The sequence below is a fragment of the Neophocaena asiaeorientalis genome, unplaced genomic scaffold, assembly GCF_003031525.2.
Source record: "Neophocaena asiaeorientalis asiaeorientalis breed wild unplaced genomic scaffold, Neophocaena_asiaeorientalis_V1.1 scaffold39, whole genome shotgun sequence".
Classification (NCBI taxonomy): Eukaryota; Metazoa; Chordata; class Mammalia; order Artiodactyla; family Phocoenidae; genus Neophocaena; species Neophocaena asiaeorientalis.
The window spans coordinates 226818-248056 of record NW_020175670.1 but is presented as its reverse complement, the minus strand read 5'-3'; the positions used below and the strand labels follow the sequence as shown (position 1 = coordinate 248056).

Below are 21239 nucleotides of genomic sequence, written 5' to 3'. Positions count from 1 at the left end.
TTTGAGCCAAAAGTTAGAAAGCCAATCCTGGGAAATATCCTTATCTGTGCTTGAGTCATACTTTGTTAATAAGTAATACAGAGAAAAAGAAGTGGATGATTATGAATCATGAAAAATCAGCTTGTGTGTCACTTTAGGAACACTGTTACATGTAAAATATTTGGAGGCAAACACAAAACACATAGTTTTATGTGTTACATTTTAAAGTAGTGGCCTGAAAGAATGAATATATTTCTCTTTCACATCTATCTGGATAAGAAGTATCATAGCACAGGAAGAATCATGATTTCTGTTTTCTAAAACAAACAATGCTTTCTGATAAAGTCTTAGTTCACTGCTGCCATGCTAATCTTTGAGTATGTTTAACAGACGAGAAAGCAGAAGCCAGTGAATTGATAACTATCGCTTATTAAGCTCCTATTATTTGCTTTACACAGTGATAAGCACTTCAGCTATATGACTTGATGTAATTTTAACAGCACTGAGGTAGACATCATTGGAGTCATTTTACCTGTGGGGCTTAGAGATGGTACCCAAGAATATATATCTAAAATTTGCAGAGCTAAGATTTAAAGCCAGGTTAAATCTAGTCACTTGACCACTATGCCATGTTTCCTGCTGGCAATTAATTATGAAGTTGTTGATATTGAGATACTACTAATTACAAATTTTCCAACTAGAAAAGATGAAATTTCCTTACATCTATACTATATACTTTGAATATTAAGTTTTTTCCTAAAACTTCATGAGGAGATAGGCACATAAAATTTGAAAATATTTCTGAAATTACAAGAAAATAAATATTTTAAGTTTGGCAGTGGTATATGGATTAATACGTTTTGGTAGCCAATGTATTAAAGATTTTATGGATTTTTTTAAACAAAATGGAAACAATCCTATGAGAAATGTTAAATACTAGAGAAACATTTGCAAAAACAAACTGAAGCTCACTTTAATAGTGGTTATTTGCAAAGATTCATAAGTATTAATTGTTTTCCAATTTTATTGAGATACAAGTGACATACAGCACTGTATAAGTTTAAGGTGTACAGCGTAATGATTTAACTTACACACATCATGAAATGATCACCACAATAAGCTTAGTGAACATCCATCATCTCATATAGATGAAAAATAAAAGAAAAAAATTTTTTTTTCTTGTGATGAAAACTGGTAGGATTAGCTCTTAACAACTTTCATGTATATAACATATAGCAGTATTACTTATATTAGTCATGTTGTTCATTACATCCCTAGAGCTTAGTCATCTTGTTATTGCAGAAGGTCGCATCTTTTGACCACCTTCACCATACAAAGATATTACATTATTGACTATATTCCCCACGCTGTACACTTCATCCCTGTGACTCATTTATTTTGTAACTGGAAGTTTGTACCTCTTAAATTCCCTCACCTATTTCACTTATAAGTATTAATTTTTAAAACTTGATTAGATATATTTAAATCGTAAATGGGACACATGCTTCTTTCGTTCAGTCAAATGATACAGAAACAAATGGAAAGCTAGTAATGTCCTCTCACTCTTCCGTTCCCCTCACTCTTCCATCCTTTCCCTCTGAGTAAACAATTTTGATGTGTATCTTACCATCATATTTTTACATTTATATTAAATGTACAAATATATAAGGCATAAGTTGTATTACAAAGTGTTTTACATTATTCTGCTACTGCATTTTTAAAACTTAAATATAATGTAGATTTTCCTCTAAGACAACTTAAATCTTAGCCAGTAATTCTCAAACCCTTGCTGCAGATTAGAATCACTTGGAGAGCTTTTAAACAAACAACCCACCACCCCACCCCAAGAAAGAGAGAGATTGCCAGAACTCCATCCCCAGAGATTCAGGTTTAATTGGCTTGGGTGGGGCCTTGGCATCAAGCTCCTCAGTTGACTGATGTGTGGCTTGTTAGAACCTCTGATTTAAGCAATTCAGATAAGCTGCAAAAACAGCTCCCTGCCTGAATTGTCCGGGTATGCATCCACTGAGATTATTACAGCATCAGTGCTGATTTGGGAAACCATGGAAGGCCCATCTTAAATTTTGTCGACTCAAGAAGGTCGGCTATCAGATGGGAAAATTGCTTCATCTTTTATATCATGTAAGGGAGAGTCACATGACTGCAAAAAGGGCTACGAGGGCCAGGAGTTTCAGAGACCACGTAAATGACAGTCTGCTCTGTTAGGCTAGGTTTATTCCCAGAATTGACTAAACTCTATAGCGATTTGCCCTTGCCTGAAAAAGGGGCTTTCCTGAATTAGCTGTCACAGGAAGTCACACCCAGGACTTGTTTCTCCTTGTTTGGGAGCGGCATCTACTCAGTGGCTGCAGGAACTTGTTTGGCCTCTCCAGCCTGGCCTGGGAGAGTTTGCAAGTCTCCCAGCTCCATCCGTCTGTCCTGATGGGCTCTTTGTTATTCGTGAAACGTTCGTAGGATCATTTAGTTTTCTTCACTTCTGCCACATATTTAAGAAACATTTGAGAAAATGGAAGATAGAGATACAAAATAGAGTTGTGGAGAGATTTGCCCCTTCTTTATCTTTGTGGGAGAGAACAATTGGCAGCCAGTGATTAATTACTATTTGGTTATTACCACTGTTGGTTCTGCCTTCTCTGCATGCCCTTCCCTTTCTCACAGCACTTGGTCAGAAGTTTTGAGAGACCAGATGGATTGTTGGAATTTACTTAGGAGAAATATTTTTTTAAATGCTGTGAGTTTTAACCTAGCAGACCATGGCAGGACAAAGCCACATTACATCGGGTGAGGGAGGGAAATGAAGGTCAAGGAGTGAGAAAAAAGACCAAATCAGAATTGTGGTCTTTTTCTCAACTTCTTTTCTAGTTATACAACAACAAGATTAAGTTTAGATTTGACCCCTTTACCCTCCAAAAATAACTGCCAAGCGTTTCAAGTCTAGGTAAATGGGTGAACTGTTGAACAGAATTTCAGCGACACAAGCATGAACTAAACCCCAAGGGCAGTCAGGTCCTGGTCTACTGAGACTACTGCCGCAGGCAAACAGGAATCTCTGTTCATCAGCTGGAGCTGGGGAGCCCCCGGGCGGCCAGCCCCGCCCCCTACCCTCTGACGTCACGAGAGGTGGGGCGGCGAGCGATTGGCCTTTCTCGGGAGCTCCGGCCGCTCTGCATCCCGGCGGACAGGCGAGCAGGGGTAGAAGGGACGCGGGAAGGAACAGAGTGTGGAGGGGTTGCCAGCTCTGCCCAGGCGGGGCTCCGGCTCCGGCAGCTGAGCTTGGGAGTTGTTTGAGAAGTGATTTTTTTTTTTTTCCTTCAGAGTCAAATGGCTGGCATAGAAGCATAACCCGCCTACACTCTCCGGATTTGTGCTTGGTTCTTCTCTTGCATCTTGGGACTTGTGATCATCATGCTGTGATGTGTGCCCAGAGAGGAATTGGTAAGGGTGAACCAGCGAGCCTCTTGGACCGTTTCCCTGCCTTCCGTTTCACTACCCGCGCTCTTTTCCTCTCTGTTTCTTTACTCTCTCTAGCTCTCTCTCCTCTCCCTCCCCCAATAATTGTGTTCAGGTTGGATGAAGTGCCTCAAAACTGGAGTTTAGGGCTTTTGTTGAACTTAAAAAAAGAGAGAGAATCTTACACCGTTTTCAGTTTCTTGATTTCAGGAGAGGGATTATTTTATCTATTCTGAATGCCGGGTTTTGTGAAAAGATAAATTATGCACACACACCCTTTGTCATCTCATTGTGAAATCGAACAGTTTAAAGCAATTTGGGCTCTGTCTCAAAGGTAATGAAAAGAATGGGGGTTGAAATTTTAACCCAGTAAATAAACCACGAGTTGATCCCTTAGGAAGAAAAAGGTGTTTGTGTTGGAGCTTGGTCAGAAATAGTTTTTACAGGAGCGCTACCAAAAAGCCCGCGTTCTTGCCCGCAAACACTAACTTTGCAGAACTTAATTGTCGTTTAGGGCACCCTTTATCTTACATTATAAAATAATGAGTGAAACCTCCATTCTGGAGGGTCGGGCTTCCTGTGCCTTCAGAAATGATGTATTTAAACTACTCTTAATCATAGGGGTGTGTTAACTCGGGTATTTAGAATGTTATCTAAATAAGACCAAAGATTCTTCTTGCTTCTTTTCACGTTAGTTCTTTCCAAGGAAAAACAATTCCATAGTCTGAGAGCAAGCCTCTGACTCTAAATCAACCTTGAAAGATGACCCACAAGGATCGGGGGCTCCTTATCCGCCAATGTTACTGTATCAGAAAAGTGACTCCAGAGAAGATAATTATTTTAAAATTAGGCTAGGTCACATTTCTGTGAGGAGTACCATCATAAAAAGATATTTGGTGACTTGTTTAGAGCCAATATGTAATACATGGTCATTGTAACAGTAAAATCATTCAGTGTCCAGGTGCAAGCCCTCACTCCAATCTACCCCAAAAGGTGATGTCTGCTCTTTCTGGACTCTTCTATTCCCTTTACAAATGCATACCTACATTGAGATAGTTTGTTTTTATCAAAAGGAGATCATACCATATATGTTGAAAAACAACTCTCCAACATTCAAAAAGTTTTAGAGAGTTTTAAAAAGTAACAGTGTAACTGCCAATTTAACATGTGTTAAATTGTATGAAAAAGATGGAGAATCTAAGCAGTCTAAAACAGGATGTCAGGACTGTTTGACCTTTGCATAGCAAGAACTGAATACTTATTCAATACAATTGCTTAGTGACTAAATAGAATTTGAATAGGATATTTATTTTGATATCAGTAAAATGGAGGAAATGCTCAGGATTTGATTATAATTTGTAATAGAACAGATGACTCACCTGTTAGATGAATGTACTTAGAATTTAAAAATTAAGGGGTAAAAATGTCCACATATTCAAGCCTTCATTACAGGTCTTATTGTTCTGATCTAGTTGAAAGTAGTCTTTTTAATGAGGGAAAAGCAAAGAAAATGCTACAAACAAGATCATTTGGGGATTCTCAAAACCCAAAGCATTAGCAGCTGAGCAGCTTTCCTTATCGCCTGGAAGAGGTTTGTTATGAGTGTATTCTCTTAAAACATTTTCCCCTTCCTACTGTGAAAGAATTTCAATCTAAAATGGATAGAATGGAAAGTCTCCTGCATGTGCCTTTAGGAAAACAAAACTTAAAGACTGAGAGACCAATTTCCCATAAATGCCTGATTTACAGAAATTGATAAATTGAAATTTTCTTAAATGTTAGGACATTAATCAGAGGTTGCCTCATATCAGTCTTGGAAAGTTTTTTCTTATGGTTTCCAGAGCAAGAAATGAAGAAATGATCCAGGTCGGGTTGGTCTCAAAAAATGAGCTGAATTGAGTTTTGCTTGTATGACTAGACTGCTTTTGTCTGCTCAGGGAATTTTCAAAGCAGGTCTCAATTTGTTTTGACTTTAACAGACTCTCATTGAACTCTCCCCTCTTTACATGCCCTGCCCATCAACACAGCCTATTCCGAACCCTCAATGGACTCACCTGTCGCTTGCTGTAGTTCACGTGTCGTGAATTTCAATTCCTCTGCTATTCCCAAATAAACTCATTTGTTTGAGCTTGCCTCAAATAATTTAGATGGACATTACTACTGTGGATGGATTTATTTCATTTCAAAAACCATCTTAGTCATAGAAACAATACTTTTCACAAAACTAGTATCACTGTTAGAGTACGAAGTTATGGTGGGACTAGTTTCATAAATGAGTGTGGCCTTAATGGAATCTTTTATGCTGCTCAATGAAGGGTACATTCACGCAACTGTTAGAGGTAGTACTATGGGAATATGGATTAAAACCTGCAAATGTTTGTAGAGTTTGACTCAATCCTAGGTCTAGAAATATATCCTATGGAAATCATCTGAATTCCATATGAAGATTTATAAATATGTTCCTTAGTGTTATCTGTAATATGGAAAACTTAGAAACAAAATAAAGCCCCCAATAGAAAAATATTTAGACAAATTAAGGTATTATATATCTGCTTTGATAAAATTCAGTTTCCTAAATATTTTTGAAAAAATTTCATGATTTAGAAAGGTCCTTGTAATGTATTAAGTGAAAAGAGCAGGATTTAATACTGTTATCTTGAATGTGTAAAATGCAACTTTGAAATAAATATATTATTTACTCAGTAAGCTCTTACTATATATATATCAGGCATTGTTCTAAATTAACAAACACTGAACAAGACTGTGTCGCTTTCCATTTGCATACAAGTTCCTGTTTGTATCAACGGGTAAATCCACTAATATAGCACATAGAAAAAATAGATTTTAAGGTGGTAGAGTTATAGTTTTTTATTTTTCTTGATATTCTCAAATACTCTACAGCAACTATTTTTATAATCACAAAAATGCCATTTTGAAAAATATTGCCAAGAAATATAACCAAAATTAAAAGACAAATTGTAAGCTCTATACTATAAATGCCAGTATGCCCTATAAAAGATATTATAAAAAGCAGTGAGAGCTAGATGAACACCTCTATAAAAATGGTCTCGAAAGAAAAATAGACATAAGTGGGCAATTCACAAAGAAAGAAATTCACAAAGAATTTTCTAAGGTTTAGGGGAGAGGGTATACTAACCGGCTAATCAGAGAATACACAGTATGGCAATAAGTTACTCTATTTTCACACATCACAATGAACAAACATGGAAAGCAAATCAAAATGTGTGAGGTTGTTGGGAAGACTAATGATATGGAAAAATGTTCATGAAAAAAATGAAAGTAAGTTACAAAATAATATCCTACTTCTGAAAATAATCCAATCTATGCATAGAAACTGTGGAGAATAAACCAAATGTTAATAGTACTTATTGGGTAGTGGGATTATAGATGATTTCTGTTTTTTTTTCATGGTATTAATCTTTAGTTTCTACAATTTCTACAGTGAATATATTGTAGCTATCAGGGAAAAAAGTTGCTATCCTAATGAAGCAATTTGTCATAGAATGAAGAGCACATAGACAATATTATCTTTCCCCTCTTTTACTCAAAGCCTCCACAGTCTCATTGTGTGTAATTCCATGTCAGGTTTCATTGTTTCTGAATTATATTTGCTGGTGAGAATATTTGGATTATAAGGGAAATCAAAAGATAAAACTTATTCTAGTCACATTCACTCTTCCGCCCCCAGCTGTTTTCTGAAATAACCGGTGTTTGACTGATTTGAGCTTTATTCCTTTTCATTTCCTGTTGATCACATCTGCAAGGGTCTCGTGTTGATAAGCCTTAATTAAATACTCCTTAATTTGTTTTGCTAAAATTTACTTATTCCATTTAAGGCCATTCTGAATGAAGAAGATGAGTACAGCTGCATTTCCATTACAAAATGAACTTACAAAATTTCAACTCTTTATGTAGGATAAATAATAAAGTCTTAGTATCTTGGTTATAAGGTGAAAATTAGTTTTAAATTATCCAAAAACATTGTGAAGTCTTTCTTCAGTTTATATTACTCATAATTACTTAGCACTATGTTTAAGCATTCCCCTTACAGACTATAATAATATATAGAAGGTTCTAGTAAAAATCTTAATTATCCTTTCTTCTTCACTAAAGTCTTTCATAGACAGGTATTCTCAGATGCTTTCATGACAAAGATTCTCTCTACTAATCTGCGATGTCCTTCAGCCAACAAATTAACATGTCTAACTGCCAGGTTAGAAAAATGCCTGAATCATTTTAAGAAAAAATTTATTGAAGTATAGTTGACTTACAATACCATATTAGTTTCAGGTGTACAAAATAGTGATTCAATATTTTTATATATTATGCACCATACAAAATTATTACAATATCATTGACTGTATTCCCTGTGCTGTACATTATATCCCTGTGGCATTTATTTTAGTTTGCACCTCTTAATCCTCTTCACCTGGTTCATCCATTCCCCCCTCTCTGGCAACCACTAGTTTGTTCTCTATATCTGTGAGTCTGTTTCTGCTTTGTTATATTTGTTCGTTGATTTATTAGATTTCACATATAAGTGAAAATATACAGTATTTGTCTTTTTCTATCTGACTTATTTTACTAAGCATAATACTCTCTAGGTCCATCCCTGTTGTCACAAATGACAAGATTTCATTATTTTTTTTATGGCTGAGTAATCTTCCATTGTACATATATACCACATTTTTTTTATTCATCTATTGAAGAACACTTAGGTTGCTTTCATATCTTGGCTGTTGTAAATAATGCTTCAGTGACCATTGAGGTGCATGTATCTTTGTGAATTAGTGTTTTAATTTGGGGGGATAAAGACGCAGAAGTGGAATTGCCAAATCATATGGTAATTCTAGTTTTAATTTTTGAGAAAACTCCATACTGTTTTCCATAGTAGCAGTGCCAATTTATATTTCAATCAACAGTGCACAAGTATTCCCTTTTCTATACATATTCACTAGTACTTGTTATTATCTTTTTGATGATAGCCTCTCTGACAGGTGTGAGGTAGTATCTCATTGTGGTTTTGATTTGCATTTCTCTGATAATAGTGATGTTGAGCATCTTTTCAAATGCTTGATCATCTGTATGTCTTCTTTGAAGAATGCCTATTCAGATTCTCTGCCCATTTTTAGTCAGGTTGGTTTTTTTGATATTGAGTTGTATGAGTTCTTCTGAGATATTCTGGGAAATATCTTTTCCCATTCAGTAGGTTGTCTTTTCCTTTTGTTGATGGTTTCTTTTACTGTGCAATAGCTTTTTCATTTGATGTGGTCCCATATATTTATTTTTGCTTTTGCTGCTCTTGCCTGAGGAGACATATCCAAAACAATACTGCTAATGGGACATCCCTGGCAGTCCAGTGGTTAAGACTCTGCACTCCCACTGCAGGGGGCAGGGGTTCACTCCCTGGTTGGAGAGCTAAGATCTTGCATACCACATGGTGCAGCCAAAAAAGAAATAAATAAAATACACATTAAAACAAATATTGCTGACTGATGTCAAGGAGAGTACTGCCTATGTTTTTTTCTATGAGTTTTTTTGGTTCAGGTCTTTCGTTCAATTTTTTCATTCATTTTTCAAGTTTATTTTTGTATATGGTGTGAGAAAATCATCTATTTTCATTCTTTTATATGTAGCTGTCCAGGTTTCCTAACACAACTCATTGAAGAGGCTGTCTTTTCCCCATTGTATATTCATGCCTCCTTTGTGATGGATTAATTGACCAGATGTGTGTGGGGTTATTTCTGGGCTCTCTATTTTGTTGCATTGATCTGTATCTGTTTTTGTGCCAGTACCATACTGTCTTGATTACTGTAGCTTTGTATTTAGTCTGAACTCAAGGAGCATAATGCCTGCAGCTTTGTTCTTTTCTCTCAAGATTGTTTTGGCTAGTCAGGGTCTTTTGTAGCTTAATACAAATTACAGGATTATTCTAGTTCTGTGAAAAAAATGCCATGGATATATTGATAGAGATTACATTGAATATGTAGATTGCTTTGAGTAGTATGGACATTTTAACTATTAATTATGCTGATCCATGAACACAATATATCTTTCCATTTATTTGTGTAAACTTCAAATTCTTTTATCAACATCTTATAGTTTTCAGAGTAGAGGTTTTCACTTTCTTGGTTAGCGTTAGTCCTAGGTATTTTATTCTTTTTGATGTGATTATAAATGGGATTGACAGTTCATTATTACTGTATAGAAATGCAGTGGATTTCTGTATATTAGTTTTTTATCCTGCAACTTTACTCAATTCATTTATTCTAATAGTTTTTTTGGTGGAGTTAGAATTTTCTGTATATAGTATCATGTCATCTGCAATTAGTGACAGTTTTACTACTTCTCTCCCAATTAGATGCCTTTTATTTCTTTTTCTTGTCTGATTGTTGAGCCTAGGACTTCCAGTACTATGTTGAATAAAAGTGGGAGAGTGGGCATACTTGTCTTGTTCCTGATTGTAGAAGAAAAGCTCACAGCTTTTCACTATTGAATATGATGTTAGCTGTGGGTCTTTCATAAATGGCTTTTATTATGTTGAGGTATGTTCCCTCTGTACTCACTTTGTTGAGAGTTTTTATCATGAACAGATTTTGAATTTTGTCAACTTTTCTGTGTCTATTGAGATGATCATGTGATTTGTATCCTTCATTTTGTTATTGTAGGTATATCACATTGATTTTGTGGATCAAATCATCCCAGGAATAAATCTCACTTGATTATGATGTATGATCTGTATAATCTTTTCAATGTATTGTTGGATTCAGTTTGCTAATATTTTGTTGAGGATTTTTACATCTATGTTCGTCAGGGATATTGGCCTGTAGTTATCTTCTTTGGAGTGCCTTTTTCTGGTTTTGGTATCAGGTAAATAGTGGCTTCACAGAATGAGTTTGAAATCATTCCTCTTCAATTTTTTGTAATATTTTGAGATAGATATTACCTCTTTTTAAAATGTGTGGTAGAATTCCTCTGTGAAGCCATTTCATCTTGGACTTTTGTTTATTGGGATTTTTTTTAAATCACTGATTTAATTTTATTACTAGTAATTGGTCTATTCAGATTTTCTATTTCTTCCTGATTCAGTCTTGGAAGATTGTATATTTTTAGGAATTTATCCATTTCTTCTAGGTTATCCAATTTGTTGGTTTATAATTGTTCATAGTATTCTCTTACGATTGCTTATTTCTGTGATATCAGTTGTAATTTCTTTCATTTTTCATTTTATTTATTTGGGCCTCTCCTTCTTCTTCATGAGTCTGGCTGAAGGTTTATCAATTTTATTTTTTCAAAAAACGAGTTCTTAGTTTCATTTGCTTTTGTATTGTTTTTTAGTTTCTACTTCATTTCTTTCCACATTGATCTTTATTATTTCCTCCTACTAACTTTAGGTTCTGTTTATTCTTTCGCTAATTCCTTTGGATGTAAAGTTAGGTTGTTTAAGATTTTTCTTGTTTCTTGATGTAGGCTTATCTTGCTGTGAACTTGCCTCTTAGAACTGCTTTTGCTGTGTCTTATAGATTTTGGAAAGTTGTGTTTCTGTTTTCATTCATGCAAGGTATTTTAAAATTTCCTCTTTGATTTCTTCATTGATCCATTGGTTTTTTTTAGTAGCATGTTGTTTAATTTCCAGATGTTTGTATCTTTTCCATTTTTTTCCCTATAATTGATTTCTAGCATATCTTTGTGGTCAGAAAAGGTGCTTGATATGATTTCAGTTTTCTTAAATTTATTGAGACTTGTTTTATGATCTAGCATGTGATCTATCCTGGAGAAGGTTCTATGTGCACTTGAATGTGTATCTTTCTGTGTTTGGATGGAATGTTCTGCATATATTAAGCTTATCTGGTCTAATATGTTGTTTAAGGCCAGTGTTTCCTTATTGATTTTTCTGTCTGGATGATGTGTCTTGTTCTTTGGCTTGGAATATATCCTCTGTCTTCTCATTTTGTTTGACTTTGTGTTTGTCTCTATGAATTAGGCAAAACAGTTACCTCTCCTCGTTTTGAAGTTGTGTCTTTGTGGAAGAGTGTCCCTGTGCAAATTGTGTGTGCCTGGTGGCTTTGGTGGAAGGGCTGTAGCTGAAGCAGGTATGAGCTGATGCTTCTCTGGGGCACACTGGGTGCCACTGCTTTGGGGCTAGGGGCTGGAACCTGAGCCCAGTGCAGGCTGGAGCTTCTCCCAAGGCAGTTGGGGGCTGCTGCCTTGGGGGTGGTGGGGGCAGTGGCTGGAGCCTGGTGTGAGCTGTGGGGTAGGGTGGGCATGCTGGGGTGGTCTTGGCAGGCAGGCTAGAGCACCAGGCATTTTTCAGTCTACTGCTTCTGGGCTGGTACCCAAATTGAGTAAATGTGTGCACGTGCCCTTTAAGGGCAGAGTCTTGGTTTCCTACAGCTCTCCTAGTCATAGCCTTGCTGGTTTTCAAAACCAGTTAAGGGGACTCGTCTTCCTGGTGCTGGTGCCCAAGGTTGGGGTGCCCAATGTGGGTCTTGAACCCCTCACTCCTTAGGGAGGACCTCTGAGTTTGTAATATCCTCTTTTGCTTGTGGGTTGCCCACCAGAGGTGTGGGTCCTGAATAGACCACACCTCTGCCCTCATCTCTGTCTCAGTGTGTGTGTGGTTTGTTCATTTGTTTGTTTAGTAGCCTTAATTATAGAAGAGCTGTTCTGCTAATCTTCAGGTCATTCCCAGAGAGAGTTGTTCTTTTGGTGTGTCTGTGGGAGGAGGTGAGCTCAGGATCTTCTGCCTCTACCATCCATCAGATTCCTGATACCTAAATCTGAAACATTATTATACTTTTAAGATTCATAAACCAAGGACTGAGAGAAAAAAGGAATGCTTTCGATAAGGCAAGGGAATTTTGAAAAGTAATTCTTACTGTGAGTCCTAAACTGACTTTCCTCTCCCAAATTATCACATTTCATTTTGAGCCAGGCTAGTGCAAAAGATGAGGTCCGGTGGTCCTTACTGCCCAATTTGTCACATGTTTTGCCTGCTTGATTTGGGTCATGGTCAGGATGGGTTGGGTGATGATAGGAATGTGTGGATAAGGTATGTTGTATTAAGAATGCAGTATTGGAAACAAGCAGAGGACAGGAGTAGAACCTGTACAGGAGGGATAGAGCCAAGTGGGGAAAATGAGAGCATGGCTCATGCCAGGTTGTTGCAGTGTTGCCCTCTCCAGCTTTTGGTGTTGCTGTGTCATCGAGGTGCACTCAGAGATACCTTTGGAAATCTCTAATTCCACTCCTTGTTAGCTTACTGGTAAACTGTGCTCTGAAGCACGTTACTCGGTTTTCCCAATCTAGTCTCCCTGCCTTTTCTCCCCCATTCCAATCTGTCTTTTATGCCTCTTGCAAAGAAATCCTTTAAATGTCCACATCATGTCACACCTTCTCAAATATCTTTGACTTCCCATTTCCTTTAATCTAAATATAAATTCTTCATCTTAGTAGGTAAAGACTTATTATGACTAGATTTCTTTCTTAATTTCCCATCCTTTCTTACTTCGTATTTGAATCTCCAGCCATGTTGAACTACTCAGTGTTACTTAACACTGGGTTATAGGGGTTTCTAGCCTCCTTGCCTTTATTCATAATATTTCCTTTTCTAAAATCTACAAATCTCTTCTGTCAGATTCTCAACATTTCCCAAGACTCACTTAAAATTCTCTCTTTTGGGAAGCCTACTCTCTTCTCCCTTTCTGTCTTCCAACCTCGTGTCACGCATTCTCATAGGATGTTCTATTTCCCTAAATGTATGTGCTACACGATTACCCTAGTGTTATCTTTTTTTGTGAATTGAGTATTTTGACCTGCTCTGGGCATGTTTATTCATTCTCAAAGAAAAAACACTGTGCCTAAGACAAGGTAAAGGAAACGAACACTAGAAAGTAAGCTCCTTTAGAAGGCAGAGGTTTTTTTCTATTTTGTTCCTTGATTTATCTCTGTTATCTGTTACGATGTGTGGCATATAGTAGGAGCTCAACAAGCATTAGTTGAAAGAATGAAGTTGTTGAGCACTTCCAGTGTGCTAGGCACAGTGCTGATACTTTGATTTTATAAACCTCCTTACAACACTTTGTGAGGTATGTGACGTTATTTCCACTTTACAGATGTGGAAACTAAGGCTCAGAAAGGCAAAGAGCTTGTGGTAGGTGGCTGACTGTGAATCTGACTGAGCATCAGTATCATTTGACCATTTTAGAGCTTGTGTTCTTTCTACTGACTGCAGACGCATTTGTTGTTGTTTTGAAAACAGCTGATTATAATATCACTCCTAATTCAAAATGGATATGTTTTGGAGGGTGGAGAGCATCTAGTAATTATTGGAACTGATCACTTATGAATCCAATTTATAATTCCAGTGAACACTATCCACTTTTTTTTTTTCTTGCCGTACACAGGCCTCTCACTGTTGTGGCCTCTCCCATTGTGGAGCACAGGCTCCGGACACGCAGGCTCAGTGGCCATGGCTCACGGGCCCAGCCGCTCCGCAGCATGTGGGATCTTCCCGCACCGGGGCACGAACCCGTGTCCCCTGCATGAGGCAGGCGGACTCTCAACCACTGTGCCACCAGGGAAGCCCTATCCACTTCTTTTTAATATCATTTGTAGCTTTCATCTGTATCTTGTGGCTGTTTGTATACTAAGTAATACTTGGAAGCCTTGGTGACAATTTAAATACAGTCATCCCTCATCTGTGGGGCTTGGTTCCAGAACCCACCATGGATACCAAAATCCACAGATGCTCAGGTCCCATAGTTGGCCCTCATATCCTCTGTTCCGTGATTCAACCAACCATGGATGGTGTAGTACTGTATTTATTGAAGAAAAGGTCAGAGTATAAGTTGACCTACACAGTTCAAACCCATGTTGTTCAAGGGTTAAGTGTATATGTGTTGAGACAATTTAAGTAATTGACATATAATCTATGCTTTTGTTACTTTAGGTAATGTGCTGAAGTAATTTTTATCCACAGTGAAATAATACTTTTCTATGGAATATTTGTATCATATTTTAAGTGACCCAAATGCTTCCAGAATTGAATCTTTAAATAGTTTTTAGAAATTAATTAAACCTCATTCATTATACAGAAATATTATTTAATAGTTCAACTAAAATAATGCCTGTCTTCATCATCTATCCAGTAATGCCACGTTCTTAAATATTTTAGCCTTTTTGTTCGGTTTATATTTCATAGCTCAGGTTAATCATCTGCAAGAGGCCTTTGGAAAACATTTGATGTAGTCTATTTAGTTTTATGAGTATATACCATCTTTCAGTGCCTAAATTCTTTCCATTTTAGCTACAAATAACTCCACTTCCCAATTTCTTTTTTTATCCCTTAGTCTTTTAAGCATTTTATTTTCTTTTGCTTTTTACAAATTTCTGTGGTGACTAATCCAGAAAATAATTGCTCTATTTTTTGTGTATAAAAAAGTAGTTTCACTATTACTTTAAAACAATAATATAGGCATCATTGGGATATAAATTAATAGTTGCATTAAAATGATATTTAATAGTAATGGAAAAGATATACTTTTTCATGGAGAAAATATACTTTGAAATTAAAAATAAGTCCCATCAAAACAGACTCACAGACATAGAAAACAAACTTATAGCTACCGAAGGGGAAGGAGTGGGGGGAGGGATAAATTAGGAGTATGGGATTAATAGATACACACTACTAATATAAAATAGATAAACAAGAATTTATAGCGCAGGGAACGATATGCAATATCTTGTAATAACCTATAATAGAAAAGAATTTTAAAAATGGTTGTGTGTATGTATATATGATTAAATCACTTTGCTGTACACCTGAAACACAATATTGTGAATCAACTGTACTTCAGTAAAAAATAAATTTTTTGAAAAATACAGGGCTTCCCTGGTGGCGCAGTGGTTGTGAGTCCGCCTGCCGATGCAGGGAACGTGGGTTCGTGCCCCGGTCGGGGAGGATGCCACGTGCCGCGGAGCGGCTGGGCCCGTGAGCCATGGCCGCTGGGCCTGCGCGTCCGGAGCCTGTGCTCCGCGATGGGAGAGGCCCCAGCAGTGAGAGGCCCGCGTACCAAAAAAAGAAAAAAAAAAAAAGTACAAAAAAATAAGTCTCTTTAGAGCAAATTTGAATTGCCTAGGTCAATGGTTGTCAAAGTCTGGTCCCCAGGAGCATCAGCATCACTCCAATTTATTAGAACTGCAAAATCACAGGCCCACTGCAGACTGATTGAATCAAATTGGGGTCAGGTGGAATCTGTGTTTTCACAGGCTCTCCAGGTGACTCTGACCTGTGGTAGTCTGAGGACACAGGCTTAGGCTTAAGATCCTAGAAGAGCAGGCCATATTCACTGTTTGGCAGGCAAGTGCCTGGTCTATTTTCTTTCCATTTAATGTTGTTATAATATATTGGCTATATTCTCTGTGCTGTACAGTATATCATTGTAGCTTATTTATTTTATACATAGTAATTTGTACTTCTTAATCCCCTACCCCTATCTTGCCCCTTTCCCTTCCCTCTCCCCACTGGTAACCACTAATTCTCTATATCTGTGAGTCTCTTTCTATTTTGTTATATTCATTCCTTTTTTATTTCTTGGATTCCACATATAAGTGATAACGTACAGAATTTGTCTTCCTCTGCCTGACCTAATAGCTTAATACCCTGTAGGTCCATCCATGTTGTTGCAAATAACAGAATTTCACTATTTTTTATGGCTGAGTAATATTCCAGTGTGTGTGTGTGTGTGTGTGTGTGTGTGTTCATATATATACCACATCTTTATCAATTCATCTGTTGATGGACACTTAAGTTGCTTCCATATTTTGGCTATTATAAATAATGCTGCTATGAACATTGGGGTGCATGTATCTTTTTGAATTAGTGTTTTCATTTTCTTTAGATGTATACCCAGGAGTGGAATTGCTGGATCATATGGTGGTTTTTTGAGGAACCTCCATACTGTTTTCCATAGTGGCTGCATGAATTTACATTCCCATCAACAGTGTACTAGGGTTGCTTTTTCTCCACATCCTTGCCAACATTTGTTACTTGTAGACTTTTTGGTGATAGCCATCCTAACAGGTGTGAGGTGATACCTTATTGTGGTTTTTTTTTTTTTTTTTTTTTTGCGGTACTCAGGCCTCTCACTGTTGTGGCCTCTCCCGTTGTGGAGCACAGGCTCCAGACACGCAGGCTCAGTGGCCATGGCTCACGGGCCCAGCCGCTCTGCGGCATGTGGGATCCTCCCAGACTGGGGCACAAACCCGTGTCCCCTGCATCGGCAGGCGGACTCTCAACCACTGCGCCACCAGGGAAGCCCCTTATTGTGGTTTTAATTTGCATTTCTTTGATTAGTGATGTTGAGTATCTTTTCACATGCCTGTTAGCAATCTCGTCTTCTTCAGAAAAATGTCTGTTCAAGCCTTCTGCCCATATTTGATTGGATTGGGTTTTTTCTTTGTATTGAGCTGTATGAGCTGTTTATATATTTTAGATATTGACTGCTTATCAGTCATATCATTTGTAAATATTTTCTCCCATTCAGTGTGTTGTCTTCTCATTTTGTTGATGGTTTCCTTTGCTGTGCAAAAGCTTTTAAGTTTAGTTAGGTCCCATTTGTTTATTTTTGCTTTTGTTTCCTTTGCCTTAGGAGACAGATCCAAATAAATATCGTTTAGGACGTTGATCCATTTTGAGTTTATTTTTTATTTTTTTTGCGGTACACGGTCCTCTCACTACTGTGGCCTCTCCCGTTGCGGAGCACAGGCTCCGGACGCGCAGGCTCATCGGCTGTGGCTCACGGGCCCAGTCGCTCCGCGGCATGTGGCATCTTCCCGGACTGGGGCACAAACCCGTGTCCCCTGCATCGGCAGGCGGACTCTCAACCACTGCGCCACCAGGGAAGCCCCTTGAGTTTATTTCTTATATGGTGTGTGAAAATGTTCTAATTTCATTCTTTTACGTGTAGCTGTCCAGTTATCCCAGCACCACTTATTGAAGGGACTGTCTTTTCTACGTTGTATATTCTTGCCTCCTTTGTCACAGATTAATTGACCATATGTGTGTGGGGCTATTTCTGGGCTCTTTATTCTGTTCCACTGATCTATGTGTCTGTTTTTGGGCCAGTCCATACTCTTTTGATTGCTGCTGCTTTGTAGTATAGTCTGAAGTCAAGGATCATGATGCCTCCAGCTTTTGTTCTTTTTTCTCAAAATTGCTTTGGCTGGTCTACTTTATTTTATTTTACTTTTTTTAGTGACTGGTGTTTTTTTTGGCTGCATTGGGTCTTTGTTGCCGCACGCAGGCTTTTCTCTAGTTGTGGTGAGCAGGGGTGCTACTCTCTGTTGCGGTGCGCGGGCTTCTCATTGTGGTGGCTTCTCATTGCAGGGCATGGCCTCTAGGCACGTGGAGTCAGTAGTTGTGGCTCACAGGCTCTAGAGCGCAGGCTCAGTAGTTGTGGCTCATGGGCTTAGTTGCCTGTGGCATGTGGGAAATTCCTGAACCAGGGCTTGAACCCGCGTCCCCTGCATTGGTAGGTGGATTCTTAACCACTGCGCCACCAGGGAAGACCTGGCTGTTCTACTTTAAAAGGCCTCTGGGAAAGATGATTCCATTGACTTTTCTGTATACCATTTCAAATAGCTCTGTGATACCACTGAACTGGCTTCAATAACCAGTAATTTAAGACAGAAAACTTACAAAACAGCCCAAAAAGACAGTGTTTAATATCAGTACTTAAAGATTTGTGTTGGCTGGTTTTATGTTATTATTTACTTCCTGGCAACAAATTCCCTTCCCAAAACATAATTAAAATTAACGTTTTTTCATAAGGGGAGAAAGGGGGAATGTTTTTTCCCATCCTTTGATCTTGGGTATATTTTTGGAGAATGGTTAAAAGAAGCAGATGTGAATCCTTATGACTCTCAGTAGAGAGTTTGTGTCTAGGAAATCAAGTTTTCCCTGAGTGTCTTTGTAGAGGTGGGGAATAATATTGTTTCCTACTGTGAGCATTAAAATTGTTATCAATTAAGTCTATATAAAGTCCCAGCATAAAAGTGTTTCCATACTGCATCTGTATTGCAGAGCACAGGCTCCGGACGCGCAGGCTCAGCGGCCATGACTCACGGGCCCAGCCACTCCACGGCATGTGGGATCCTCCCGGACCGGGGCACGAACCCGCGTCCCCTGCATCGGCAGGCGGACTTTCAACCACTGCGCCACCAGGGAAGCCCAGGCTATATTCTTTTAATGCACTTTAGATTTAGTCAGGTCAGATTCTCTCATTTGTTGCTGGAAATTTTGTTTGTCAGCTTTCTTTACCCTATCAGGCCCATGTGATGTTGAACATGGTCACTTCATAATATTGTAGATTGGTCATGTCATGGAGATATTAGGAATCAGCAGAAAGAATCTTGAAATAGTTTCTTAAGTAGGAATTAAAACCTTATCTACAACTGTGTTTTTCCCCCACTGACTTTAATTTCTAAAATAAAGAGCAGTGAAGGAGATATGTGAGAAGCATAACAGACTTGTTTTTGAGGTTTTGAGATTACTTTGATATCTAGAAACATATATTCTCTACATAAGTATAAACTATTTTACTGTAACAATTATCTGAACTTTCTTTTGCAGAGTATCATTTAAATTCTGTTTCAAACCTAAATTTCATTAAGAAGAAAATCTCCTAAAACCATGTAGCCATTTAAGTAAGCTCTCTCTTAAAAACTTAACCAGCCATATCTGTTAGATATTTTTAGTAATTGTCTTTTGTCCAAAAGAGTCCTGAATGCTTTAGTTGGCTTTGCAACATTTTTAATTACATTCAAAACTTTTTGGCAAGGACACATATATACATTGCCTTTACAATGAAGTTTATATACTCAGTTATGTTCTTCTTTTCTCTGATATAATATGGAGAATTATTAGTAGTACATACACATGCTGCTTGTGGACTTGGATGTGAATGTTCTTTTTCAGTGTTGGAGGCAGCATGCTTGTTTTGCACTTTTTAAGGCTGTTCTTAAAACAAAAACTTAAAGGATTGCATCTTTTCCCTACATTTAGAAGCAATACATTAACTTCTGTCTATGCTTTTCTCCACCATAAGCATAGGCTTCATGATTAAATGAAGTTGGATAGGTTTTGTGTGATTAGAGTTTTGGAATAGTTTTTGATTAAATAAAGATCTGTCTTCTAATTATAAACTAAAGACATATTTTCATGGTAAAAAAATAAAAATAAAAAGACAGTTACAAATGATACTTTAAAATCATCTAATATATTGCCTCAAAATAACCAGTGTTAGAGTTTTTAAAAAAATTTAATTCCAAATTTATATATATAAATAGAAACACACACATATATTCTGTTTGAGATCATACTTACATACAGGTCTAAATCATGGTTTAAAACCTTATAGGGAATTCCCCAGTAGTCCAGTGGTTTTCACTCTGCACTCTCACTGCCAGGGGCCCAGGTTCAATCCCTGGTCAGGAAACTGGGATTCTGCAAGCTGCAGGGGATGGCCAAAAAAAAAAAAAAACCCAAAAAAACCAAACACCTTAAAAACTTAAAAAATTTTCTTATCAAATTTATTTAAACATCATTTTAATAGCTGTAGTATATTTCCATTTAGATATACCACGATTTAACAATTTACCTTTATCTGGACATTTGGGTTAGTGCTGAATTCCAGTGCTGAATCGATCAGCTCTCTACTCAGGGCCAAAAAGCATGAACGTCTTTAAGACTTACTACCTTTTGGCTCCAGAAAATTAAAAGCAGGTTAGACGTCCCCAGCACTATACAAAAACTTGGCTTCATTGAACACCATGAATAAAGAAACTCCTTGCTACACTCAAGGAAAAAATTACTAACTGCTTTTCTTAGATTGGTTACTAGTGAAGTTGAAAATAGATTTTTTTCTATTTATTTGCAGTTTTTCAGTTTCTGTTTATGCTCATTTCTCAAGTATGCTCTTCTTGTAAATACTTAAACCCCCGAAATGAATAATTCCTTGTATTGCTTTTATGAAGTATCACTGTAAAGAGTAGGCCATTGTGAGTGATTATGGGTCTTCTTGGATGAAACTGAAACAATAGGGCAGATCCTAAAAATTAGCTGAGAAAATTTTCAGATAGATATAAATCTGAATAAATCTTGGTTCTTTTAAGGTCTAAGGATACTATAATATAAAATTTTAACAGGCATAAAATGTACTCAAATTGATTTAACTAATGTATGACGCATTCATAAATCATGACATAATTTAGAAATTAATGAAAGCCTATATATGTATGTAAGTAATAAAATGGTAGCATAGAGAATAAGCTGGTTTATTTTTAATGAGCTGCCACTGATTTGATGTGTAGTATTGGGTAAGTCAATGTCCTGAGTCTCAGTTTCCTTGTTTATAAAATATTGGATACTTGAGTTTTTTTCCAGCTTTAAAATTCTGAATGTTCTATTTAAGTTACTAACCTTATCTTTTTGTTTGTTTGTTTGTTTGAATTTATATATTTTTTTAGACAGCAGGTTCTTATTATCCATACGTTTGTTCTCTACATCTGTGTCTGAATTTCTGCCCTACAAACCAGTTCATCTGTACCACTTTTCTAGGTTACACATATATGTGTTAATATACGATATTTGTTTTTCTTTTTCTGACCTAATTTACTCTGTATGGCAGTCTCTAGATCCATCCATGTCTCAACAAATGACCCAATTTCGTTTCTTTTTATGGCTGAGTAATATTCCCTTGTATATT

At 37.2% G+C, this 21239-nt stretch overlaps 1 protein-coding gene across 2 annotated transcripts in view; it reads left to right on the top strand.

The window, feature by feature from the left end:
- Positions 1 to 3200: 3200 nt before the first annotated feature.
- The window catches only part of ATP10D (ATPase phospholipid transporting 10D (putative)), a 115435-nt gene continuing 97396 nt past the window's right edge, over positions 3201 to 21239 (top strand). For both annotated transcript variants that reach the window (XM_024731670.1, XM_024731671.1), the window contains exon 1: positions 3201 to 3435. The gene's annotated coding sequence lies outside the window, so the exon portion shown is untranslated. The remainder of the gene's footprint in view (positions 3436 to 21239) is intronic.